This window comes from Agelaius phoeniceus, chromosome 9 (assembly GCF_051311805.1).
Source record: "Agelaius phoeniceus isolate bAgePho1 chromosome 9, bAgePho1.hap1, whole genome shotgun sequence".
Classification (NCBI taxonomy): Eukaryota; Metazoa; Chordata; class Aves; order Passeriformes; family Icteridae; genus Agelaius; species Agelaius phoeniceus.
The window spans coordinates 31,986,620-32,013,643 of NC_135273.1; the positions used below are offsets into that span (position 1 = coordinate 31,986,620).

Sequence of the window (27,024 nt, forward strand, 5' to 3'; positions counted from 1 at the left end):
GTTAACCATTCCAACCCTTGCTGTATTCACACACAATTCTATTCCTGAGCAAACAACTTAAGCAGGAATATTTTCAAAAGACTGCACATATGCTTCCTTCCCATGGAGCTAAATTTGGTAGGTATGAGCATACCTGGCTGTAACAAGCTGAAACAAAAATCACTGAGACACAGAAACTGAGTTCCAGGCATAAACCCCTGCTTTCCACTGCTCTAAATAGTCCCTGTTACACTGTGATTACACAGCAAGCAGTGCTTGCTCTGCTCTCTGAGCCCAGGGTTTCTCCTTCATAGCCACTGAAATTCAAGTTTAAAAGAGAATTCAGCAAGCAGCTCTGTCAAGCACATTCAGTGCCAAGCTGGAGGATGAGTATATTTATATAACAAAAGGCTTCCTGGATTATTTTAAGGCTCAACTTCTGCAAAGAGAACAATTGATGAAAGGGATGTTTTTCCTTTGTTTAAAAAAATAATACTCATACCAAGAAGAAAAAAAAAAGCCATTGAAGAGACAGCAGTGCCTGAAAATTCCACTGTGAGATCCCTGGATCACAGCAGAGTCATCCACATGCTCTCTGACCCCACGAGTACAGAGCCTGTCCTGTCACAGATTGAGATAAATACAACAAAAACCAGAGGTCACAGACACCAAAGCAGCTGCAAGTGAGTATCTGCACAGAAATGATGAGCTGTGCCACAGAGTCACAGAATTATTTTAGGCTGGAAAATCCCCGCCAGCCCATGGAGTGCCAGCTGTGCCCAGTGCCCACCTTGTCCCCAGCCCAGAGCACTGAGTGCCACCTCCAGCCCTTGCTGGGACACCTGCAGGGCTGGGCACTGCAAAGGCCTGGAATTGAATTCCAAAATGGAATGATAGAACTGGGATTGTGGGTGTGGAGTTTGAATAGAAGTGTGTAATATCACATGGTGGAAGACTTAGTTTAATATTTTAGAATACAGTAATGTATATAAACAAGATGGAGGTTTCAGGGCAGAGACTGATCCTTCTTCTTCACCTTCTTCTCCATGGGTTTGGGTGGTTTTGTGTAACTGGATAAGAAAGTCTGCATTGCAGGCCAGGGGTGGTTGGTTATTGGGTTAAAAGTAAAAATAATTCAGGTGTCATTTCTTAATTGGACAGTTTATCCTTAAAAGGCCTTGGAGAGAGAGAGATGGGGCTCCATTTTTAGTTTGTTACAGTGAAGTGCTGTAGAACTCAGGGTTTGTGAGACTGTAACTGAGATAATTCACCCTTTGCATGCAGAAATTGCTGCTGCTGTCCAAGCTGAGCCTCCCCTGGCCCAGCTTGAGGCCCTTTGCCCTTGTCCTGTCCCTGTTCCCTGGCAGCACAGCCCGGCCCCCCCTGGCTGTCCCCTCCTGGCAGGGAGTTGTGCAGAGCCACAAGGGCCCCCTGAGCCTCCTTTGCTCCAGGCTCAGCCCCTGCCCAGCTCCCTCAGCCCCTCCTGGGGCTCCAGCCCCTGCCCTGGACACGCTCCAGCCCCTCCAGGTCCTTCCTGGACTGGGGACCCAGAACTGGACCCAGCCCTGGAGGTGCCTGAGCAGGGCCAGCTCAGGGGACAGTGACAGCCCTGGGCAAGGGAACAACCCAACAACACAGACCCAGCCACACCTGGACTGAATCTTTTCCCTTTGGCACAGAGCAGAGCAGCCTCCTCTGCACCTCTTGATGTCCAAGCCTGATTAAAGCTGCATTAAACTTTAAGTAATAGATCCCTGCATTATTCATCACTGCTGTGTATTGGATGCAGAGCAAACAGAAGCTGAATCAATGCAGTGACAGGAGATTCAGGTGTCTGCTTAAAGCCTCCTGCTCCCAACACTGATGCACTTGCAGAAGGGTGGGGAAAGCAGGGATTTTCACAAGTGCTGTAAACAAGCCTTGGTATTATTACAGTTTGTCCAGAACAGTGACACAGAGGCAGCTTTCAGAGAGCAACAAGTGCAAAAAACCTGCTCATCATTCATCTGACCTGTGACACACAAAAATATCATTTCCCTCTATTTGAGCAGACTTGGTGTTTAGTCACAGCATTTTTTCTCAGGATTTCTCGTGGTATTTCTTAGAGATTCTGTGGAAAAGCCACTGAAAATCTGAATTATACAGCCTTTGAGATCCAGAGAAATGCAGTATTGGGACAGCCACTGGAGAGGGGCTAAACCCAAATTTTCCAAAGACAAACATGCTCAGCTCCCTGAATTCTCTCTGCAGGGAGAATTCAGCTGGATTAGGAAGAATCACAACTGAAAGGTGCTTTTCTGCTCTGTCTCCCACCATAGTCTCTTACAATCTGCCAGTTGAGGCTCACTAATATTCCTGAACATTTTCAGGAAAAAGGCAAAAGTTTTCCCAACTAGGAATGGGAGGCATGAGAGACTTGGCTCACTCAGGGTGCTGGACACAGGGGCTGCACACAAACAAATAACAGCTTTTAGAACACTCTTCCTCAGAATCTTTACACCCAAAACTCCACTTTAATTTCCTGATTCTCACTACACCTCCCCTCTACCTCTTCAATCAGTCATGGAGCTTTCCAGCATGGATCAAACCCAACAAAACCATGACAAATCTTATGAGATGCCTTTCAGCAAATCCTCACACAGCTTCAAAGGATTAGTGAAAGACAAAAAAACAACTACAAGCAGCAATAAAGGGCATACACCCTGTTTATTCTCTCTTTGCAGGTCATTTATCTATGCCAAAGCCAGAGCTGGGAACAGAACACAGGTATTCCAGCCCCCTTTCTGGCTGTCTACACAATGTATCACCAGTTTCCACAGCCAGAAGGGCAAAAATTTCCATACAAGCAGAGTTTTGGGAGCATTTATCCACAATCTACACCTTCAAGTTCTGCTCTTAGTCATCCTTCCCTGCAAGCAGGCAGAAAGAACTGATCTAAGGGATCTTTCAGCTTCTTTCTCCAAGATTTTACAATTTAATGCTGGAGTTAGACAGAGTTTGTGAAATATCCAAAATGTCCATAAAGAAGAACTTGCCCCAACTCAGGTCACAGTAAACAAGGTACTGAAGGAACACATCACTCCAAAACACACTTGAAAATGCAAAATGCAAGATGCCCTGACCTACCTGAAACTGCTTTTCTAGCCAGAGCACTCGATGCATCAGCTTAGAAACTCATTTGGAACAGGAGAGTGGAAGCTCAGACCTGCAGCTGCTGGCAGCTTCTCATGCAGTCATGAGAGTCACTGTTAACAAAACAGCAAACAAATAAAAATAAGGACATTGAAGAGGTGGAGCTAAGAGCAAGGCTTCATTAGAGCATCAGGAGGTGTTTCAGTGTGAAGATGACCTCAAGGTCCAACAAGAGTTTGGATATACAGGGAAGGCCATGCTAACATGGAATCATGGGATGGTTGGGTTGGGTTGGGAGGGACCTCAAAGCTCATCTCATTCCACCCCTGCCATGGCAGGGACACCTTCCACTACCCCAGGTGGCTCCAAGCTCCATCCAACCTGGCCTTGGACACTTCCAGGGATAGAGCAGCTGCATTTTAAAAATAGCATTTCCCACAGAACACAGAAAGAGAGAATATCCTTGTGTCCAAACAGGCCTAGATGAGAGTTGGAAGATATCACTGAAGGGGTATCAGGGACAGCCAAAAGTGATACAGAGACTCCATCCTCAGAAGGCATGAAAAGCCACTTTATTATTAGAAATCCACAGTTCTTATAGAAACAATTGTGCACCTAAACCTGATTGGCCTTAAGGAATCTTCTCTCACATTATTGGTGAACTATGAATAGCACACTCTGGAGAACCATATCTATAAACAATGGCTATAGAAAGAGAGATAAGAATTAAGTTTTCCACAGCTTCTACACACCTTGCCATGATTTTCCTGGGAGAACCATGTCTCTCTCTGTTCAGAGGATATGAAATTACTACAGGAGGAGACCACCACCCCTAGAACAACATGGGGTTCCCACTGCTGACCACCCTGCTACACCCAGAGCACCTTTTCTTAACCACAAGAGCAATGCAGAGAACTCATGGGATACACACTGCCACGTGGAGCCCCAAGTAAAGAAATTAACCTCAGTGTTTGCTCTGCAGGGAGCTGCTGAAGTGACCCTGGAGCAAAGGAGGAAAGCTGGAAGCCTTTCCTGATAGGCTCCAAAATAACCAGAATCATTTAGGAGAGAGAGGAAGAAGCAAAGAGAAACAAACCCAAAATGCTCATGGCCAAAATCCTCAGGTGGCAGCACCCAGGGAGCAGGTTTGTCCCCACCCTTGTGCCCAGCTCTGCCAGCAGCAGCACACAAACCACTCATCCTGCCCTGGAAAGCAAAGCCACTCTTCATCCCATCCCTCCAGCCTCCAAGGCAGGCAAAAGCAGGGTGGAGATTTGGAATAGAACCAGCCCTGTGCTGCACTCTTCCAACTCAGCTTTCACTCTTAGATAAAGGAAAAGCAGAGGTCTCCCTGCTCCATTCACATCAGCTAGTGCAATTCATACATTTCCACTCAAATACCAGTTGGGGAGGAAGAGGGGATAAATAAATCCAATTCTGCTTATGAAGCAGCACCAAACCCAAGGAGCTGTCTGCCAGGAAACAAGCAGATGGAAGCCTGGTAATTCTAATTTCTTGAGGCTCCTTTTTAGCTACATTTAGGATTGCTTGGAAATTTGCTTTTCAGTTTTCACACTGCCTCACCTTCAGTGAGTGCTGCAGGGAGGGGGACACCAGGCACCTCCACCTGCAGGCCAGAAGATGCTTCTGTCCACAGGCTGAGGAAGAGGCTCTGTCCTGATGGACAAACAGAGCCACGGAAAAGCCAGGGAAAGCTTTTCAAGCCTCTTGCCCTGCCTGCTGTAGGACCATGAGAGGTGTCACCCATCCCAGAAGATTCTTCTGTGCCACAGGCTGGAAATCAAACAGCTTTTGTCCATCTGGAGAGAGCCATGGAAAATCCAGAGAAAGCCTTTCCAGCCTCCTGTAGGACCATGAGAGGTGTCAGCCATGGCAGGAAGGCCCTGTTTCCATGAGTAACCGGCCCTTATCTCACCAGAGCAGCCCTCTCAGGCTTATCACATCTCTTATCTGCAGAGTTGCTGAGCCCCAAAAGCCACCCCAGGAGGAAGCCCCACACCCTGCCTGGCCCCTCTTCCAGCCATGATAGCTCTCCTGGATCTCAGAGTGGTGCTCACACACAAACACCCATTTTTGATGAGCAAGCTGTGAATCAGCAGCATTTGCTGGGAGAATCCCTCACTGCTCTCCCTCTCCTCTCCATGGAGCCTGCAAGGACACGTTTGCTGCCACATCCAGAATGATTTCTGGGCTGGTGAAAGGACAGGAGGAGCAACTCACAGTGACAGTTTGGGTGCTGGCAGCTGTGCTGGCAGCAGGACTGCGTGGCAAGGTTTGATTAGAGCTCTGTGCTGTGGCACACACAGCACTGCCCAGCTCTAACACTGCTAATACACTTCTTAGAAAATACCAGGGCTGTCTTTCCCAAATCAATGAGTCTGGATGCCAAACTTCTCCCTCCCCTGAGGGAGGCCCTTCTGCTTGCAGAAGGTTCAGGGCCCTGCTTCCCTAAACTCAGTATCCCTGTGGAAACAGTGCAGCTCCTGGAGTTGCTAAGTGATGCTGAGCTGGGGAATATCTGCACATAAATGACAAGCTGTGCCACAGAATTATTTAGGCTGGAAAAGCATCCTGCCCAATGCTATTTACAGAAAGGCTGATAAAGTTCTGGAATGGCTGCCCAGGGAGGTGGTGGAGTCACCATCCCTGGATGTGTTTAAAACCAGCCTGGATGTGGCACTGGGTGCCAGGGTTTGGTTGAGGTGTTGGGGCTGGGTTGGACTCAATGATCTTGGAGATTTCTTCCATCCCAGTGATTCTGTGAATTCTGTGAATTTCAGCACCTAACATGACCTCTGGCTGTGACACCCCCTGCTCTGACAGCCACAATATTTCCTTCATGCAGGATCACCAGCTGAGAAGAAATTGGGGAGGTTTTGATGCTGTGAGGATTAATGAGTGAAATTAGCACCAGCCTCATTCTCTGTGTCACAGCACAGCTCAGAACCACCAGGCAACAGGACCCAAACACCTCCAAGCTCTGCTGCCTTATCCCCAGAAGTTTGCCCATGTCCCAGCACAGTGTCCCCAGCACAGCCTGCAGCAGGCTCAGAGTGGGAGCCCCACCTCTGATTGATGCACTTGGAGATGCCACAGCCAGTGGAGAGCTGCAGGATTCCCAGAGAGAGCACGAGATTCCTCTCACTAATATTCCAATCTTTGCCAGGTGAATGCCACCATCCTTATTATCATCCATGTGGAATTACAAGCAAACCAGGATTTAGGAAAGTGGCCACATCTGAGTGCTGAGGGCCACTTTTGTAGACTTTACAGAACTCCTTGTGCTGTTCATCAGCAAAGCTTTGCAGCTGAGGATTCTCCTGTGTCTTTTCCTTCCCACATGCACACAAGCAGCACCATGGCAAAAAGAGCAAGAGCAGGCTCTTCTCTTATTTTCTTATTCCATTTAACCAGCAGGGATCAGGAATATCAGTGAGGGCTGAAGAATGCTGCTTGGAGAAGGCACCCCCATGACCAGAGCAGCCTGGCACAGGGTATTTCCATATTTCACTACTTCTTTTTTGCACCATTTCACCAGTGTTGAAGTAGTCTTTAAAATACTCTGGAGAAACTCAGCCTAAATAGATCACTCCCACAAATTCACCAAGCCAGTTTGCTTGTGGATTGAAGAAATCAAATTAATTGATTTAGAGACAACGTAAGAGATTTTGAGAGGACGTTTAGCTGATGTCTAAGATGTCATTTTAATCCTCCTCACAGTTAATTCTTTGAGTGTAGAGAGCCAGTAAAATTTGTGGTGCAGCCCTTACACAGAAAAACATCTCCACAGGCGTGCTAATCAGGGAACTATTTTGCAAATTGTTCCTAATCTACAGCTGCTTGTCTCTGCTCTCTTCCTGCAGAGACAATAAAATCAGCCAGCTAATAGCAATGTGAAAGGGAGGGAATGATCCTCATTTGGTTTAAGTAGACAGATCTGCACTAGGGAACCACTAAATAGTGCAGTGATGAACTCAGGGAGGCAGCCCAGAAACATCCCCTCCATCTTTTGGGCATGGAAGGCTGCTAGGAGACTTGCAGCACGATGCAAACTCATTCCTAGTGTCCCAAAAAGTGCAAAAATTTGTTACTGCAATCAACAACAACATCATTATGTGAATTAGTAGGATTTGCTCATAGGATTTTTTTTTTCTTAGTTCTTGCAGTATCATGGTGACCTGAATAGACCTGACCTCTGCAGCAGGAGATTCTTTCCCTGCTTCCAAAATAATCATTCCTGTTCCCAGAACTCATCCTTCCAAAAAACACCTTCCAGGGCACATTCCTCCCCACAAACCCAGCCCCAGTGTTGCTATGACCCTTCTCATCCCTTAGAGAGCCAAGTGCCCCATGGAAATCTCAGCCCTACATGGATGTCTGGACACTAAGAAATGACTTGGTACATACACTGATAGATATTTTCAACTGTCCCCAAAGGGTGAGATGCTCAGAATTCCCCACATTCACCCAAAAATACTTTGAAGAGAAAAGGAAAGATTGGTGAATTCCAAGAAAGCAAGTTATGGCTAGGTCAGAAAACATTAATAACATGAAACACAGTGTAACTGCTCACAGTTGAGGCCTGGTCAGGGTGTGCACAGCCAGACCCATCAAGATAAAAATCCAGAATCTGATCATTTAGACCTCTTAGGGGTAAGGAATTCAGGGAATGACCAGAGTTATGGATTGTAATGACATCAGAGAAGTTTCCTGTTGTCCACCACCAACAGGAACCACTTCACATTGCTTATTTTACAGCTTCATTTTACCAATCAAGCTGGTGCTTGGCATCTCATGAACCATTTTCCAGTGACTGGTACCCATTCTGGTTTTGCAGGAGGATGGGATGAAAGCTGAGGACTCCATGACAAGCTTGGTCTACATGCTCCAGCTAAAGAGATGGAGACAGAAATGGTTCACCTTGACCTGTAGATAAAGTCAGAATTCCCACTGTACTTAAATCCATGACTTCACAGCCAAAAGCCTCCCTGTCAAGCTATCCACTGATTCAGAAATGAGCCACAGCAGTTTGAATTTAGCTCCTCCCATTTTGCAAGTGCCTTGAGACAACAGCACCTCAGATATATCCCACCTTTTAACAGGTAAGAGCTGAGATTCAGCCATTGCAAAGACAGAAATCACAAAAATTGCTCCAGAAAAAGAGGTCCTCAAGGATCAGATTTCCAAGATTTCCAAGTTTTTAACACCAGAACAATCCCTAGGAGGATGAGACTTCCCTAAGTGGGACATGACTCCTGCAGAGCAGTGGTGTGATGGCCTGGGAAGGAGGAGAGAGACCAGGATGGCTCCTGGTGCTTCCCTGCACATCCCAAAGGGAGGATGGGCAGAGCAGAGAGACAGAGTCACCTACAGCCTGCAGAGACCACATCTCATTAGAGAATTTATATTTTCCTCACACAACATAGTCCAACCTGTTCCTGCAATTCATATTGAAAAATCTCTTTATAGGAATTGCTCCCCAGCAAGGGCAGAATGTCTGTGAAAGCCCCAGCTCCTGTGAGGTGCTCTGTTTCAGAATTTCCAATTTGAATTGGAAATTTAATTGTTTTCCAATTTAAATTGGAAATTAAATTGTTTTCCAATTTAAATTGCAAGTCCCTTTCAATTTAAATTTTGGTACAAATAAAAAGTGCAAATACAAAGGTTTACAGCTGAATATAATAAAAAAAAAAAAAAAAAATCTCTTTAATAGAATAATATATAATCATATAGATAATAATATATATACCAATATAAATATAAATATACTATATAAATAAAAATATAATATGAATAAAATATGAATAAAATATAATATAGTATAATATAGTACAATATAATATAGTACAATATAATATAGTATAATATAGTACAATATAATATAGTATAATATAGTACAATATAATATAGTATAATATAGTACAATATAGTATAGTATAATATAGTACAGTATAGTATAGTATAATATAGTACAGTATAGTATAGTATAGTATAATATAGTATAATATAGTATAGTATACTATAGTATACTATAGTATACTATAGTATACTATAGTATACTATAGTATAATATAAATATAAATATAAATATAAATATAAATATAAATGGCAGACACATAAATGTAGTAACAGACCACGGAGCAGGGCAGCAGCCCAGAGCTGCTGGCTGCTCCTCCAGCCCCAGCAGGGTTAAGAGCATTAGTGCAGACTCAGGGGGACAGGATCCTGAGCTGGTGACTGCCTGAATGTGTCCTTTGTGAGCCACCCCAGGCACAGAGCTCGCTCCAAGGACACGTGGAGCACAGCCAATTCCACAATTCCACAGGGATGCTGTGGCTCTCCTGGGCAGGGAGGTCAGGGGATACTTCTCAGGACAGCTAAAAACAACCTGTTCCATGAAGAACCCTGAGAGCTCCACTGAAATGGGAAAAAAACGCACCTAAATCACATTCTGCTCAAGTGGCAAATACCTCACAATGAGCCCAAGCAGCTTTCAGTAATTAAAAGATCTTGTGAGTATAAAAAACGTGCTGCTGGCACTTCAATTTATAAAGGAGACTTCTTTGAGCTCTTAAAATATAATTCCATCTATGGGTCCCATCTAAAGTGAGGATTTGCACAATAATTGTGTTGATATCAGCCCAGCAAACTTCCAGGCATGCAGCTATCTCTTGTTAACCTTTGTAATTGATCTTCCTGCCCAGGAAAACACCATCCAAGAAAGGCTGAACATGGGAAAAGGGAAAATATGGCCCCCATGGCACCTCTAGGAAGGAGTCAGCACATCCAAGACCAGGGATGACTTTTTGCAGATTCCCCTTGCTGCTGCAAACACTCAATGCAAAGTCAGGGGTTTGCCTCCACTGTTAGAACCCTCAAACTCAGTCACCCCAAGCTTTAGGGGTTTTTGTTTCCTTTATAGCCTCGTGCAACAGAAAAACCACAAACAAGAAAAGCACAGAGAAGAAGCAAAAATGAAACCATGACCCAAAACCCTAACCCTCAAAGCTGCTCAGCCTTAGCAGTTGAATCAATTTAAGAGCAGCAAAACTGCCCCAACCAGACAAGGTTCTGCTTGAGGCTTTGGCTGCTTTCTGCTCCAGGAGCTTCCTGAGCATGGATTTAGCAACTTTTTGGGAAATTTCTCATCCCAGGAGCTGCTCAGCTTCCCTCCACTCCCTGCAACTTGATCCCACTGAAACTCTTTGTATTCATAACACTGTCTGGCAAGGATTCTGGCATGTCCCTAAGAGAGGAGTCTGGGTGCCACTGCCACTCCTTGGGATTCCAGTCCCTGCCTCATCCCATCTTTCCCAGTCACAAGAGTGCAAAAAAATCCTTTTTTCTGGCTCCCAGGCCATGCAGCTCTGTTTAAATTAGTGCCTAACAAGCTGGGAGGGTTTGCTCTCTCACAGACATCAGGTTGGGGAAAACTCTTCCTCTCTGCAAATAGGAGAGACTTTGGAAGTTCTTTACTGTAAATCAGCAAATACCAGAAATGTGCTTTTCCTCTGGAAGCAAAGCAGATTTTATCTCAGTAGGTTCCTCCATGATTCCTAAGATGCCACATTATGATTTTCCAGCACATTTCTGGCTGCTCCTAATTACTTACCCAGCAATATCCAGTGGAAATTTGGGGGAGAAAAGCTGACTGCAGACTGTTCCATCAACAAAAAAAATAAGCAGGTTATGGATGCCAGTAATTTTTCATCCAATAAATGGCTTGGAATGTGATATGCCAATCAAAATTACCATTTAAATATGACATGTTGCCCCACTCCATCCCACTCCTGGCCATCAACTCTGTTAGAGGTCCTTGTTCCCACTGCACTTTCCCCCATGGCTGCATTCCACTCCGGGGCTAAAGGTTGCCTGTAAGCACTTTGAACAGTATGTGAAAAGCTTTGTTTATCCAAAAATATTTCAGCTCTGAGAAACATTAAAGCAAGATGTAGATTTCAGCATTTGCACAGCAAAGAACTGCAACTCCTACAGATATTGCCAGAAACTTGTTTTTCTTTAAGGCTTTCCAGCTATGATAAAGCAAAGCTACAAACAAAAAGTGTCATCTTTTAGTAATGGGCTACAAAGGGTTGTCACAGCCAGGCTGTAATTTCTGTCTTGCTCACTTTTTCAGAGCAGATAATTGATCAAACAGTAGGAAAAACCTGATGGTGCAGCAAGGAAACCCAAAACTTATGGGGTCTTCCCCAGTAAGCAGCTCTAGAGAAGCACTATCAAAATAAAGGGAATTTCCCTGCAGCCTGGCCCACAATTTCCCTTACAGGAGTGAAATCCAGCCAGCCTGCAGATCACCTGCTGTTCTCCAGTCCTAAAACCCACCTTAAAACACAACTTTGCCCCAAGCACTCAGCAAGGCTGTTGTTTAAAACAAGAGGAATCAAGCACAGGGGTCACCAGAGACAGTCAAACAACAATCCCAATTCAGCTGATCCCAGTTATCCCAGGGGAACAGGACTGCAGGACAGGAGTATTTACAATGTTATGGCCTAAAAGCAGCTCATTTTCCAGCTCAGAGCTCCTCTCATTTGCAGGAGACACAATCCCTGTTTCAGCAGAGGAAATAAAATGTGCTGGACTCTGTTACCAAGGCCAGGCTAGTGAGACTGGGAATTCTCTGGGAGAGGGCAGGGGACATTTATCTCCCATCCCACTGGTTTTGGAGCAGTTATCAATTAGTGCATTTTCCTGGGCTGAATCCTTATCTATCTCAACAGGCTCACCATCCCAGACCTCCAGATCCACATTTTTCTTGGGATATGGTTTGGTTCTTTTCCTCCTGCCAGGGAATTCCCAACCAGCAGCTGGTTCTGCACCAGTTCCTTACATCCATCAACTGCCTAATTAATCAATGGACTTACCTCATTCTGCTGCCACAATAGAATTAACCAAGTATAAACAGAAAAAAAACCCAAAAACCCACACAGACCTTCACTTACTCCTGCTGTCTTCCAAGCTAGAATTTGCCTGGTGTGATTTTAAACCAGACTTTATTTGCCTTTTTTTTTTCCTTACACCTGGGAGAAAAGTAGTTCCACCAGGCATGCAAAGTGCCAAAATTAGCTGGTTTGCCTAAATGCAACACATCAACCCAGCTGCAGCACTTCCTGAGGTACAGACTACACAGTCAGCAAGTGACACAAAATCCTCAGTGCTTAGTTCAAGAGAAAAAGGGAGGGGAAAGAGCTGTTTTACACCTCTGAGAGCACAGGAGGGGCAGAAAGGCAGGCCTGTCATACACTAAAAGGCTCACACAGCACCACCATCACCTTTATAAAGGAGATCTCCCTCTCCCTTTGTCCAAAGACCCTTTCCAAAGCTGTGGAAAGTAATTCTGAACCACACAGAGGTCATCATGCAAGAGGCACCAGAGCTGGGGCCAGCTGCCAGCTCAAACAGAGATTTCAGTCCTTGCTGCCAAAGCACAAAGAGCAACAGGCAAAGCTGCCCTGGACCCATGAATTCAATGTCAACACTAAAGCAGACTAAGAGGCTGGAATACAGAAGTGACCTTCAGGTCTCACTGTCCACTCCATTTCTTCTGCAAACACCAGAGAAGTGACACAACTGTCCCAGTGAAGTCATCAGTCTGGCAGAGGCAGAGCAGGCCCCAGCACTGTGCCCTTTCTGTGCCCTTTCTGTGGTGACAGAGCAGCCCACAGCCACCTCACCCGAGACCTGTCCAAGCCACTGCAGAGCATGGCAGCATAGCAAATAAATCTGTCCCTTCATTTTCAGAGATCTGCAAGGGTTATCCTCACCTCAGGGAAACTCTAACAACCTTTCTGCCTTCTCCAAATCCTGGTTTTTGGTTTTTTTTTAATTTGTGTGCAGAGCTCAGTCCCAGTTGCTGGTGACAGCCTGCACTGCTCAGCCCCAGCTGGAGCTCCCTGACCAGCACAAAGTCTCTCAGCACAGAGAGTGTGTGTGTGTACACAGCAATAAAAGCTAAAATCAGTGATGCTGTCTCATTTCCCACTCCTCTGCACAACACAATTTATTTTTAGGTCATAACTCCTGATTGCAGGATGGAAAAAAAAGGATGGGCACAGGCACAACAGCTGCAAGCAAACTTGGAAACATCAAAAATAAGATCTTTCCACTTGATGTTTTGTTAAAACAGCTACACCTTCACCTCACACTGAGTATTTCTGGAGCCAAGATTTGTCCTGGCACATGGATGTCACCTTCTCATGTGGCTTCCCAGCAGGCACAGAGCCTGGCACCATCCCAAAAGCTGTGCCAGGGGAGGGTCAGCTGGGACATCAGGAGGAATTTCTTCCTGGAAAGGGTGGGCAGGGAGGTCACTCAGTGCTCTGGGCTGGTGACAAAGTGGGGATGGGGCACAGCTTGGACTCCGTGGTCTGGGATGTGTTTTCCAACCTAAATACCTAATTTAGGAGCCTTGTGAGCTACAGCAAATGCTGCCTTTTTTTTTGTCTCTTGCTTCACAAGGAAAGAACAGGATTGAACAAGCTGGGTCAGGTGTGGGGGAGGAATATTGAGCAGGTGAATCCTGAGTGGTGGCTGAGCAAGGAAATGTCTGCTGTGAGGAGCCACAAGTCACTGAAACTCCTTTCCAAGTAACCAAACCCATCACACCACAACAGAGCAAGAGCTACACAGGGAGACCTGGGCAGCAAATCCTGCACAAGGCAGAAAACCAGAGCTGAGGAAAAACCAGCAAACTGCCCATTAGCAAGAACACCTCCTCCTAAAGCAGCTCTCTTGCTGGAGAGCCCATTGTCACCTCAGCCAGCCAGCAAGGAAGGGATGCACACCCACAAGTGCCTGAAGCTCTGCTGCAGCTCCTTCCTCCCCTCTCTCACAGCTTTTTATTTCTTAAACGTATCAAGCACGTCTCACAAGCCTCTCACAGCCACTTAAAGCCAGGGGTTAAGTGCAGCTCAAGTGAGGCAGCATTTCTGCTGTTACACACAAATTGTCTCACATGTTGCTTTTGCTGCTGCTGCCACGGGCATCAGAGGGAAGCAGCAAGGAGCTGGAAGGCAGCAAGTGAAGGTACAGGCACAGGAAAACAACTCCAGAATTGGTTCTGCACAGGCTGGGAGGGCTTTATTCTCCTAAATCCCACAAACTGACCTGTTCCCAGGCTGTCCAGAGGCTGGGGATGTGCTCTCCATGTGCTGGGATGGCTCTATTCTCCCAAATTCCACAAACTGACCTGTTCCCAGGCTGTCCAGAGACAGGGGATGTGCTCTCCAGGTGCTGGCAGTGCTTTATTATCCCAAATTCTACAAACAGAGCCTGTTCCCTGAATGTCCAAAGGCAGGGGATGTACTCTCCATGTGCTGGGATGGCTCTATTCTCCCAAATCCCACAAACACAGCCTGTTCCCTAAGTGTCCTGAAGCAGGGGGTGTGCTTTCCACATACTAGGAGGGCTTTATTCTCCCAAATTCTACAAACAGAGCCTGTTCCCTGCAAACACAGCCTGTCCCCTGAGTGTCCAGAGGCAGGGGATGTGCTCTCCACATACTGGGAGTGCTTTATTCTCCCAAATCCCACAAACAGAGCCTGTTCCCAGGCTGTCCAGAGACAGGGGATGTGCTCTCCATGTGCTGGGATGGCTCTGTTCTCCCAAATCCCACAAACTGATCTGTTCCCAGGCTGTCCAGAGGCTGGGGATGTGCTCTCCAGGTGCTGGGATGGCTCTATTCTCCAAAATCCTGCAAAAAGAGCCTGTTCCCAGGCTGTCCAGAGGCAGGGGATGTGCTCTCCATGTGCTGGGATGGCTCTGTTCTCCCAAATCCCACAAACTGATCTGTTCCCAGGCTGTCCAGAGGCTGGGGATGTGCTCTCCAGGTGCTGGGATGGCTCTATTCTCCAAAATCCTGCAAAAAGAGCCTGTTCCCAGGCTGTCCAGAGGCAGGGGATGTGCTCTCCACATACTGGCAGTGCTTTAGTCCCTCGTGGCAGGGGAGCAGCAAAGCTCCTGCCAGGACATCATGGCCAGGGAGGGACCCCAGAGCTCAAACTCCCAAAGAGGCTTTGCCCTCAGCTGCCCCACACATCAAATTCAGCAGGAACATTTCCCTCCTGACACTGACTTGAGTCTCCTGGGAAAAGATTCTTCTGGCCACTGCAAAGAAAGGATAAATGAGCCACCTGCACACAAGGAATCCAAGCTGGGTTTGCACTTGATTCATTTGCTGCAGGTAAAGTTACAAAATGACACCTGTGACAATCAGCTGTGTGTTTAATTAGTAGAAAGCAGCTGTAAGAGCAGCAATTGCTCTCTGCTAACCATCCACACACATCCCCAGACTGATGGAAAAGACCTCTAAACCTCAGGAAGAGATTTTAAACAGGCTTGACACCAACATTAACAAGTTGCTGGAGTTGAGAGGTCATTCCTGTGGAAGAACAGCACAATGTGTCCATAAATAAACTAACTCGACAAAACAAGTACAGCTGAGCCCTAAGGAAGCAAAATAAATTAAACAAATTGAAACTTCCAGCTACAGAAGTTATGTCAACTTTCAGAGGTTCCCATAGTTTGCAGCAGAAATTGATTTCATGTCCTCAAAGTTTTTTACCTTCTGTCTTGGCCTCAAAGCCATCAACTTGGGGAAGGAATTTAACTTGGAAAAGGTATTTTCTGGAGAACACACCCCAGCCAGGCTACAGTAATTGTTTTTTAATGTTGCTTTTTTTCAGGCATTGCTGCAACAATCCTCCTGTGCAGGTAAACAAATGGTAAGGAATGGCATTTCCCAGGATTTGATAGGTGTACAGGTAGAAATTCCATATTAAAAAAAATATATATCCTTTCAGAGTGAGCTTTGGAGAGCACTCTGTTAGTTAAGGCTCTGCCTTCCTGATGGAAAAATCCCTTTGGGACAAGCAAACCTGGCCATGCACTCTCAGCATGAGATCTGGCACCTGGCAAAGTCCTGCTGGCTGTTCTGCAGGGGCACTTGGCTGGAATTCCACAGCTTTGCCTGGAATTCCACAGCTTTTCCTGGAATTCCACAGCTTTGCCTGGAATTCCCCACCCCCAGCATCAAGAGCTGCAATTAGTGAACACACACTTTCATTTTGAGCAGAATCAGATTGTGATTTCCCTCTGATCCCCCCCATTCCCACCCCAAAGTTTTCACACTTGGTTTTGCAGTGGTTTTGGTATTTCAGCAGGAGCTGCCTTTCCCTTTTTTTTCTCCTGAAAGTTTCTGTGGTAAACTTTGACACCCAGTTACCAAACTGTGGCTTTTGAAAGATTCACAAGTTCCCTAAAGAAACCAAAATACTGGATTGGAACAGAGGGGAGGGAGTTGCCTGCTGTGGTTTGCTCCTGTTAAAATACCCAGCTGGGAGTCTGGAGGCTGCACCTGCACAGATGTGAGGGATTAATAATATCTTCCAAAAAGGTTTGTGAACAAGGAAAATACAACTGGCTTTTGCACTATTTCCCCTTTGTGAGAGGCCATTTCCTGCAAAGCATCCTTTGGAAAACTCAGGTTTTCCATTAGCTTTGTAAATGCCAAACAGTCTCTTCCAGCTTCACCATTCATCAGATGATTTATGAGAGGTGCAAAAGCACTACATTAGCAGGAAAGAGAAAAACTGAGCTCCACAAATATATTTGCAAATTTGACTTGAACAAAGCAACTTTTTTTTTTTTTTTTTCTAAAAATTAAGAGAAAAGAAGGTGGAAAATTGAGCTAAATCTTCCATAAAATGGGAAAGTGCTGCTGGGGCTGCAGACAATCCTGTGCTCAAAAGCAAGGAGTCACTATCAGTAAAACAAACCTTCCCTGGAATGCAGAGATGCCTTGTTCAAAAGGGATGACAGGAACACAACAGCAAGAGGAGCACTGCAGAAAACCACCAAAGTCATCACAATAACCAAACCCATTTGAAAATGGTTGTTTGTCCCCATTTCTGTGGAACAGCCCAAACCAGGGATTGATTGTCTGCTTTCAGTTCCCAATGTAAGCAAGAAATTTAAGCTCCCTCATCCTCAGAAATGCCAGCAGAACAAGATATCCCATTTGTCAGCTAAAGAAACTTTTCTATTGCAGATGTGACAAGCCAGCTGGCCTCATATCTGGCAAAAAATGCAGTTTCTGGATCCACCTCTTCAAAACTGGACACACCTCAGCATCAGGAATCTGTTCCATCCCTCTAAGAGCCATCTGCAATATCTTGGGGCTCTGGCCAAGCAATTAATTCCTCCTAATTGCTGGAATGGGACCACCCCTAGCTGGAATTGCAGCCAGCTCTCCCTCCCTGCCCTGCCCTTGGGGGGATGCTGATCCCTGACTCCAGCTTCAGGCACTGTGCTGGGAAGAGCAGCCCTTGGAAATGGGATCCTGGAGGGGAACATGCAGGGGGTGTCCTGCAGGACCTGGCCCAGTGACACCTGGGAAAAGCAGCCCTTGGAAATGGGATCCTGGAGGGGAACATGCAGGGGGTGGCCTGCAGGACCTGGCCCAGTGACACCTGGGAAAAGCAGCCCTTGGAAATGGGATCCTGGAGGGGAACATGAGGGGGGTGTCCTGCAGGACCTGGCCCAGTGACACCTGGGACCTGGCAGCCCTTGGAAATGGGATCCTGGAGGGGAACATGCAGGGGGTGGCCTGCAGGACCTGGCCCAGTGACACCTGGGACCTGGCAGCCCTTGGAAATGGGATCCTGGAGGGGAACATGCAGGGGGTGGCCTGCAGGACCTGGCCCAGTGACACCTGGGAAGAGCAGCCCTTGGAAATGGGATCCTGGAGGGGAACATGCAGGGGGTGGCCTGCAGGACCTGGCCCAGTGACACCTGGGACCTGGCAGCCCTTGGAAATGGGATCCTGGAGGGGAACATGCAGGGGGTGGCCTGCAGGACCTGGCCCAGTGACACCTGGGACCTGGCAGCCCTTGGAAATGGGATCCTGGAGGGGAACATGCAGGGGGTGGCCTGCAGGACCTGGCCCAGTGACACCTGGGAAGAGCAGCCCTTGGAAATGGGATCCTGGAGGGGAACATGCAGGGGGTGGCCTGCAGGACCTGGCCCAGTGACACCTGGGACCTGGCAGCCCTTGGAAATGGGATCCTGGAGGGGAACATGCAGGGGGTGGCCTGCAGGACCTGGCCCAGTGACACCTGGGACCTGGCAGCCCTTGGAAATGGGATCCTGGAGGGGAACATGCAGGGGGTGGCCTGCAGGACCTGGCCCAGTGACACCTGGGAAGAGCAGCCCTTGGAAATGGGATCCTGGAGGGGAACATGCAGGGGGTGGCCTGCAGGACCTGGCCCAGTGACACCTGGGACCTGGCAGCCCTTGGAAATGGGATCCTGGAGGGGAACATGCAGGGGGTGGCCTGCAGGACCTGGCCCAGTGACACCTGGGAAAAGCAGCCCTTGGAAATGGGATCCTGGAGGGGAACATGCAGGGGGTGGCCTGCAGGACCTGGCCCAGTGACACCTGGGACCTGGCAGCCCTTGGAAATGGGATCCTGGAGGGGAACATGCAGGGGGTGGCCTGCAGGTCCTGGCCCAGTGACACCTGGGACCTGGCAGCAGCAGCACTGGGATGCCTCCAGCTCCATCCTGGCTCACCCCAGGGAGCTTGGGGACAAGGCAGACACGTCCCCTGACAGCCTGCAGGGTGAGAGGGTCCTCCCTCCTCTGCCCTGCAGCTCTGCTCAGTGCTTTGCTTCCTAAACAAAGGGGAAGCAAGTGTGGCAGAGCATCCTCCCAATCCCCACAACCCACACTTGGAGGGGTGTCCTAATCCTCACAATCCTACACTTTGAGGGGTGTCCCTGTCCCCCACAACCCACACTTGGAGGGGTGTCCTAATACTCACAATCCTAAATTTTGAGGGATGTCCCAATCCCCCCAACCCCACACCTGGAGGGGTGTCCCAGTCCCCCACAATCCTAAACTTTGAGGGGTGTCCCTGTCCCCCACAACCCACACTTGGAGGGGTGTCCTAATCCTCACAATCCTAAACTTTGAGGGGTGTCCCTGTCCCCACAATCCTGAACTTTGAGGGGTGTCCCTGTCCCCACAATCCTGAACTTTGAGGGGTGTCCCTGTCCCCACAACCCCACACTTGGAGGGGTGTCCCTGTCCCCACAATCCTAAACTTTGAGGGGTGTCCCTGTCCCCACAATCCTAAATTTTGAGGGGTGTCCCAATCCCCACAACCCCACACTTGGAGGGATGTCCCTGTCCCCATAATCTTAAACTTTGAGGGATGTCCCTGTCCCTCACAACCCACCCCACACTTGGAGGGGTGTCCCAGTTTCCCTAGAAGAGTGTCCCAATCCCTATATTCCTGCACTTGGAAGGATGTCCCAATCCTGCATTTTGAGGGGTGTCCCAATGCCCACAGTCCTGCACTTGGAAGTTTGCTCAACAAACTGACAGGGGAAAGGATGAAAAACAACTTGGATGACACAACCCAGCTGCAAAAAAGGGGAGTTGAAGTCCCAAAAGCAGCAGAAGGTTCTGCCCTCATCAAATACAGACACAGATCTTCCTACACAGGATTTAAGATGGACTGACACACCTTGCAAAAGCAGTTTAATTAAGGAAAAAATAAAATATCTTCCATAAACTGTAATAAAAAAGAAAAATCAACACAGCCTCTAAATTTCTGATGCTGGCCTTACCAAACCAGGCTTTGTTTCCTTCTTCAGCACATTAAAAATCCAATTTATGCTTCAATGACTGAATCACCAGTTGTTACAAACTATCTACATCACTTTCATCCCCTCCCTGAAGTTTCTAGGAAATTCATTGCATCTGCACACGACAGGAAGAATCCAAGTTTGAACAACATTCCTGCATTCTGAGCACAGGGAACAGCACACAAACAGGGGGCTGACCTGCCTAAGGCAGCTGGTGCTGAAATGCCAAATTCCCCTCCTCTCTCCCCAAAAAGCCCAAATGCAGCACAGGGGTCCCAAAGCAAGGCAGGAGTTGGGGCTCACAGGAAAGGAGAGTCTGTGGAGATGGGAGTGGACACCAGGACATGGACCCAGAGGAACAGCAAGCAGACCAGGCCAGGAAAGCCTCAAGGACTGCTCCCAGAGGTGATTCCCAAGGGTGGGATTTTATCTGCATTTCTGAGCCTTGCACAAACCCCCCTCACTCCAATGCCAAGAGGCAGCACCAGAGGTGTTAAAGCAAACTTGGGAATATTTGCAAAGTGCCACTGAGAATACTTGTATTAAAAGTTGTGCTTAAAACCATGTGATGGCTTTGCTGCACATCAGTACTGCCATGGAGGAATTATTTAAGTACAGGAATTATTTAAGTAAGGAATTATTTAAGGAGCTCTGTAAGCACCTAAGGAAGTGTCCAGATAAGGAATAGCTCTGCTCCTTCTCCTTCCCTTCCCACTTGTCTGAGGCACTGCAGGAACGGTGCTGCCCTCACCCTGCCACTGTAAATCATAGCAATAAAAGCCCCAATTAAAACCAAAAAGGCACTTTTTGCTCAAGACAATCGGGCAGGACAATCTGTCTTCTAAAGGCCTGACTTGAACACTTCATTTTTTAAAAGTCCAGCCCAAATAAAATAAGTAGGTTATGAAGCACTCAGCAGTTCCTTCACATAAAAGTCCATGGAGTAATTCACTGCTTTTATGAAAAACTAAATGTTTTTAAAGAAGACCAGGAAAGGAAACAAATCCTCAGAAGCAGAAGATAACACTGTCTCTAGAGAAGCCACTACAGAAACCATTCCTCTTTTTATTTATTTTAATTCTTCACCCACTTTTAAGGCTATAAAGACAGCAACATCAGCATGTTCAGCTCTCCAAATTCTTCTCCTGTCACTTTGCAGTGTCTATGGAAATAAATGGACTTTTCCTCCCTTCCAGCTGAAGTTTGTGGGGCCTCTTCCATGACCATCAACACCACAGAGACAAAAGGATGCAAGAACTCCACACCACCATTCTGCACTCAAGCATTGCTCCAGCACCCCAAATGCAGCAATCCCAGGCAAAGAGACTCCACAACACCCCAGCACTTCCTCCCAAGAGCCTGGAACAGCCTGGGGTGCAAATGTTACACTGGAATACACCCCACAAGCTGCACTGGGCTCTATCCCAACTCTCCTCATTTAGGGCAGTACTGGAAGCAAGCAAGTGTGAGCATTTCCAGCTGTCTGCACCCATCCTGTCACTGCACTGGCTGCTCACCACCAGCAAGTGTCCTCCAGTTATTCCCAAAAGCAAGACCCATTCCAGCTCAGTCTACTGCAGACCCTCTGCTGCCTCTTTTTTTTGAATGAAAATAAAACTCAACAATACCTCAGTCCCAAACACAAAGTTTGTTGACACAGCTGACAGTCACTGCAGAAGTTACTCCAGTTTAGGGGTGCAGAAAATGTCATTAAAGCTTTGCATGAGCCAGACCTAAAAGCAGCCCATTACTGATATTCCCTGTGCTGCTGCTTCCCTCAGTGCTGTTATTTCCCTCTTGATAAGGCCCCATCCTGCCAGGCAAACCACAGAGCCTGTCCCCAAAACCTCTTGGAACACCCTTTAAATGTGGAATCTGAAGCCAAGGTGAGCAAAGAAAAGACTGGTCTTTAATAGCCATTAATTAAATCAGCCCAGAAAGCTCACTTGGAACAGATTTACCCCAGCCTTGGGCTTGTCTGAATGAAAGCTGCACCTGAAAGCAGAGGCTCAGTGATAGTGATCAGAGGTTTTACAGCTCTGAGGTGTGCCCTCCTCCCCTGGGTGCCAGGCTGGGAAGGCTGTGCCTGCCACAAGCCACCCTGCCACCACAAGCACTGCCTCACTGAGGAACACAGGCTGGGGAATCCAGCAGGCTCCTCTCCAGTGAGCACAGAACCATCCCATGCTGGCTTGGAAGGGACCTTCCAGATAATCTCTGATGAGTTCTGCACATGCAGTGAGCCCAGAGTTTGGAACCTGTGCCTTGCAAAGGTTGGGAGCTGCGTGTCCCCAGAGCTGCCCGTGTCAGGAACACACCTCCAAGCCCCTCTGCCAGGTGTGGCAGGGTGTCTCTACATGAATACAAGGCTCCCACCCCATAATACTCATGGTGAAAAGCGCAGCAAGACAGAGGCAGGCAAAGCTTGATCCACGTCACAATTTCTGGGAAGCTCAGAGCAGAAGGGCCAAGCTCTCCCTGGGTTCTTATCCCATGCCTGGGTTATTATCCAATCTTCAAATAAACACAAGTCATTAATTGATTAGCATGACATCACATCCTGCAGGCTGGATTCCAACACATAGCCAGAACAGTGGGACCATGTGAAGAAATACAGCATTCCCTAGGATTTCTGATCTGCTTTCCAACCTTTTTTACCTTGGAAAGACTTAAATGGATGTCCTGAACATGCAAACAAGATCCCCAGGGAGTTCATAAACAGAAGGCAAAACAATCTGTGAAATCAATCAACATTTTCTAGAGTGGACAATTATTTTAAATATTTGCTTATATCCAGCTACAAATGGGCAGCATTAAAGCACAATTACAGTGTGAGGGTGATTACAAAGTTATGAGGTTAAAGGAGATTGTTTGCATTAAGTACAAGAAGTCCAACAGGAAGAATCATAAAAGGATTTCAGACTGGCAGCCACTCAATAAAGTGGCCAAGCAAAGTTCCCTGCAGACAGTTATTATAAATGATGCTGCTCAATTCACTTGTGCCCTGATGGACCATGAGTTAAGGAGCAGCAGTCAGAAATTAAGATAGCCAAGGAGTAGTTCATTAAGAACATCACCTCAGCTGGCCAGGCACAGAGGAGAAAACAGCTGATGGCCTTTAGTGCATCAATCTGGAGCACCTGGATCCAGTATCAGCTGGGGCTCAGGTTCCCTCTGCTCCCCTGGCACTGACTCAAGCCTGCAGGGTATGGCCCCACACCAGCCTGGAATCCCTCTCCCCAAAGCAGCCCATCTCATTCTCTGGGCATTTTCAAACCCCAGTGGGACTCTGAGAAACCTGACATTTCTTTGGGGTTAGGCCTGCTCAGAGGAGGAAGTAATTTAGATTTGCCTGTGGTTTGTGATTGTCACCTCCACAAGTGTCCTCCCAGCCACTTGCACTTCCTGAAGCCGTGGCTGAACTCTGGCATTCCCTCTCAAAAACATTTTAATTCTGGGATACAAGACATGTGGCTGGATGGGTCTGTGTCTTCTCAGCACAGACACTCAATTTTTTGCAAGCAAAGGAATTCTGAACAAACCATCAGAACTCAAATAATCCCCTTCTGATAAATGTGCTTAGGGCCCTGGTTTTGTTTTTAAAATGGCCTTTGATAACCCATCTATTTATGTTTTGAAAGGGAGAAAAAATGAATTAGGAAACTGCACAGGCACAAAAACAAAGGCAATATCTGACAAAGAGTTTTGTTAATTTGTGGGTAATTGCTCATTACTGCAAAATGAGGTTTTTGCAGTGCTTCACGGAGAGCAGATAAGAACCCCCAGCCCATTAGTGAGTATTGCTTTTGGCAAAGGGTGGAGAGCCTCCATAAAACCATGATTCCATTAAACAGGGATCCTGCCATCCCAAAAGCACCCAGGGAAAGGGAACAACGTGTTCTGTTGAGTCATTTAGCAGGGATCTTCACGTGCTTGCACTCACCCTCCTCTGTCCCCTCCTGCCTTGCTCACAGCTCTGCTTTGGGCATCACCTCCCCACCACTGCCTCTGCTGAGCACCCTAAAACTCAGCCCTTTGGAACATGGCTGTTCCTCTCCCTTCCTCTAAGTGGGGGTTACTTTCTTATTCCACTAAAAATGTATTCAACATCCCACAGGCCACTGGCAGCCCCTGCAAGGGGCAAAGCTCACCCACAATGCTGGATTTTCCTTCCCAGTTAAACCAAGTGGGGTTTGAGTTCTGCTGCAGCACAGAATCCCAGGATGGTTTGGGTTGGAAGGGACCTCAAAACCCAACCAGTGCCACCCCCAGCCATGGCAGGGTCACCTTCCACTGTCCCAGGCTGCTCCAAGCTCCGTCCAACCTGGCCTGGGACACCTCCAAGCTCCGTCCAGCCTGGCCTGGGACACCTCCAAGCTCCGTCCAGCCTGGCCTGGGACACCTCCAAGCTCCGTCCAGCCTGGCCTGGGACACCTCCAAGCTCCGTCCAGCCTGGCCTGGGACACCTCCGAGCTCCGTCCAGCCTGGCCTCGGACACCTCCGAGCTCCGTCCAGCCTGGCCTCGGACACCTCCGAGCTCCGTCCAGCCTGGCCTCGGACACCTCCGAGCTCCGTCCAGCCTGGCCTCGGACACCTCCGAGCTCCGTCCAGCCTGGCCTCGGACACCTCCGAGCTCCGTCCAGCCTGGCCCGGGACACCTCCGAGCTCCGTCCAGCCTGGCCCGGGACACCTCCGAGCTCCGTCCAGCCTGGCCCGGGACACCTCCGAGCTCCGTCCAGCCTGGCCCGGGACACCTCCGAGCTCCGTCCAGCCTGGCCCGGGACACCTCCGAGCTCCGTCCAGCCTGGCCCGGGACACCTCCGAGCTCCGTCCAGCCTGGCCCGGGACACCTCCAAGCTCCGTCCAACCTGGCCTCGGACACCTCCAAGCTCCGTCCAACCTGGCCTCGGACACCTCCAAGCTCCGTCCAACCTGACCCTGGACACCTCCAAGCTCCGTCCAACCTGACCCTGGACACCTCCGAGCTCCATCCAACCTGGCCTGGGACACCTCCAAGCTCCGTCCAACCTGACCTCGGACACCTCCAAGCTCCGTCCAACCTGGCTTGGGACACTTCAGAACGTTGGTGGCTGCCAGCACTGAAGGAGGACACCCGGGAGTGCTCTCTCTGGGAACAGCTCACCATTCACATGGCCAAGCAGGTATTCCAGCAGCAATCACTCTCAAGGCACTTTCAAGGTCTTTTTCATCATCCTAAGAGCAGAGCCATTTTTAAGCCTTTCAAACAGCTTTAAATTAACTTTTCCCTGAGAAATTTTGCCAGAGCAATATAACCTGGCTGTGTAAAACTCCAGGCAGGGACACACAGAAGACAAAGAGCAGGGCTGAGAGAGGAGGAGACACTCGATTTTGATGGAGCTGTTTCATTACTATGTAGATTCAAAGCCATTCCTGCAGTTACTGAAGCACTACCCCAGCCCTCCTAGCAAGCAAAAATCCATTTTGTGTACAAATAGGGCTTTTACAGCTTTGGCACAGTGCTCAACTGCAGAGTCAAACTTTTCAATGCCTGATAAGATTTTACTTGAAAGTGGCAGGAGAGCTCATGCCAGGAGCCTGTATGAAATGCCAGCTCAGTGGCAGAAGGTCAAAGCCTGGTATCAGGAGATTTAATGGAAGTGTTTCCAGACAAACTTCTTAAAAGCACTGTGCTATCTAGGGAAGCACATATTTACACACTTGGAAAGCCAAGGACCAAGCTTTCTGACTCTTTTCCAAGCCAGGGTTATTTCTTTAACACTTTATCTCACAAAAAGCACAGCAGTAGGGTCTCCTTTTTGTGCCTATCCAGTCCTTGGGTATTTGGCTGAAGTTAAGAATAAATAAGTGTTTATTGACACAGTTTTTGTTTTACAGGAAAAAAACAATTAAAAAAAAACCCCACAAATACAGAAAACATCAACCAAACAAAAACCACCCCAGCCCCAACCAGAACAGCAAATTCTCAGGTGCAGAAGTTGCTAATATCCTGACTAAAAACCCCAGAAGACAGACACAGACAACTGAGTTTAAAGACCAACAGCCCAAACAATTAACCTTTCCCCAGCAGCACCTAAAACTATGGCTGGAGAAGCAGGAATTTCAATTGCACTGAAAGGCTCAATGGTCTTTACCATTTTTACAGAAGTATTTAAGGTTAAGTTGGTGTCAACAATGACCCTGAGCAGACGTCAAGCATTAAGACTTTCAACATAGTGCATCTTGCCAGCTGTCACCAATGTACAAAGGGACACTAAAACCCCATCAAACCCTGATCTGTCTGCTCAGGGTCTCCCCTTCCATCTACACAAATGCACTGGTGGATTCATTCTCTCTTAAGAGCAGATTTGCAAGTGCTCCTCCACTCTCCCATTAAAGCATTTCAATTGTCTGCCTCTGCCATTTTAACAAATTCAAGTATAAGACTTTAAATTCAATTAGCACAAATCTCAGTGCTCCCAACATTAAATTTGCAAGTGACATTTAGTGGCATTCAACACACACGGAGCTAAGCTAATACACTAATGGACCAGCAAGGGAAATTGTAAAACACTCCCAATTGCAATGCTCTTTTTTAGTAAAGGAAATTAAAGGAGTAGGCTGCAGTGGACAGGAGGAGATGGCAGCTATGAAAAACCCTTCTTAAGCCAAGGCTGCAAAAGCTCTCATCTCCAGATCCACCTGCTCAGAAAGGGGCAATTTTAAGGCTCTTTCAGTCCTTCAGACAGGATTTACCTGGTTTTACTTCAGTTTCTTTCCACCTTTTTTTGCTGAAGGCTTAGACAGCACAGCCCCACTGTTTGTTGTTCCCCAGACACAGAGGAGAGCAGGGATAAAATTCCCAAGCCTTGTCCCACACAGCTGATGAGGATGTGACAGTGCCCACAGCACCCCAAAGAGCCAGCCCAGCAAAGCCACCTGAGGAACTCTGCTACCACACCTCTGCCTCACCCTGCTTGCTAAGGAAGCTGCCACTTTTCCTGCACTAGAAAAACCCAAAGCTACTGCACTTCAGAGATTCCTTTTTTGTTTCCTAACTGGCAATATGCTTTGCTTTAGTTCCATTTAAACAGAAAAAGCTGCCTTCGAGCAGTTTCAAAAGCAGGGAGACACAAGGCAGACCAGGCTGGCAAGTCAGAGAGAAAAAAATGTGTTAAGAGCATGTGTGGCTCTAAACAGAGGGAGATTTATTTTGTTGGGCATTTAAATCTAAGCAAATTAGCAAA

General features: G+C 47.6%; 1 protein-coding gene and 1 long non-coding RNA gene across 11 annotated transcripts in view; one reads left to right on the plus strand and one right to left on the minus strand.

The window, feature by feature from the left end:
* SGMS1 (sphingomyelin synthase 1) overlaps nucleotides 1-27,024 on the minus strand; it is a 96,164-nt gene that overhangs the window by 65,142 nt on the left and 3,998 nt on the right. For 4 of the 9 annotated variants that reach the window (XM_077183435.1, XM_077183431.1, XM_077183434.1 and 1 more), the window contains exon 2: nucleotides 3,106-3,224. The exons of 3 other annotated variants lie outside the window; for them this stretch is intronic. The gene's annotated coding sequence lies outside the window, so the exon portion shown is untranslated. Of the gene's footprint in view, nucleotides 1-3,105; nucleotides 3,225-4,207; nucleotides 4,421-4,695; nucleotides 5,001-27,024 lie in introns of those variants that run through there. 2 more of the 9 variants (XM_077183427.1, XM_077183428.1) reach the window with 2 other exon arrangements.
* Nucleotides 5,149-21,317, plus strand: LOC129123225 (uncharacterized). 2 transcript variants are annotated; one of them, XR_013183500.1, is made up of 4 exons: nucleotides 5,149-5,404; nucleotides 5,913-6,298; nucleotides 7,970-8,234; nucleotides 20,995-21,317. It is a non-coding gene; the product is annotated as an uncharacterized LOC129123225 (long non-coding RNA). The 2 variants fall into 2 exon arrangements; XR_008534662.2 differs by having other exon boundaries at nucleotides 5,978-6,298.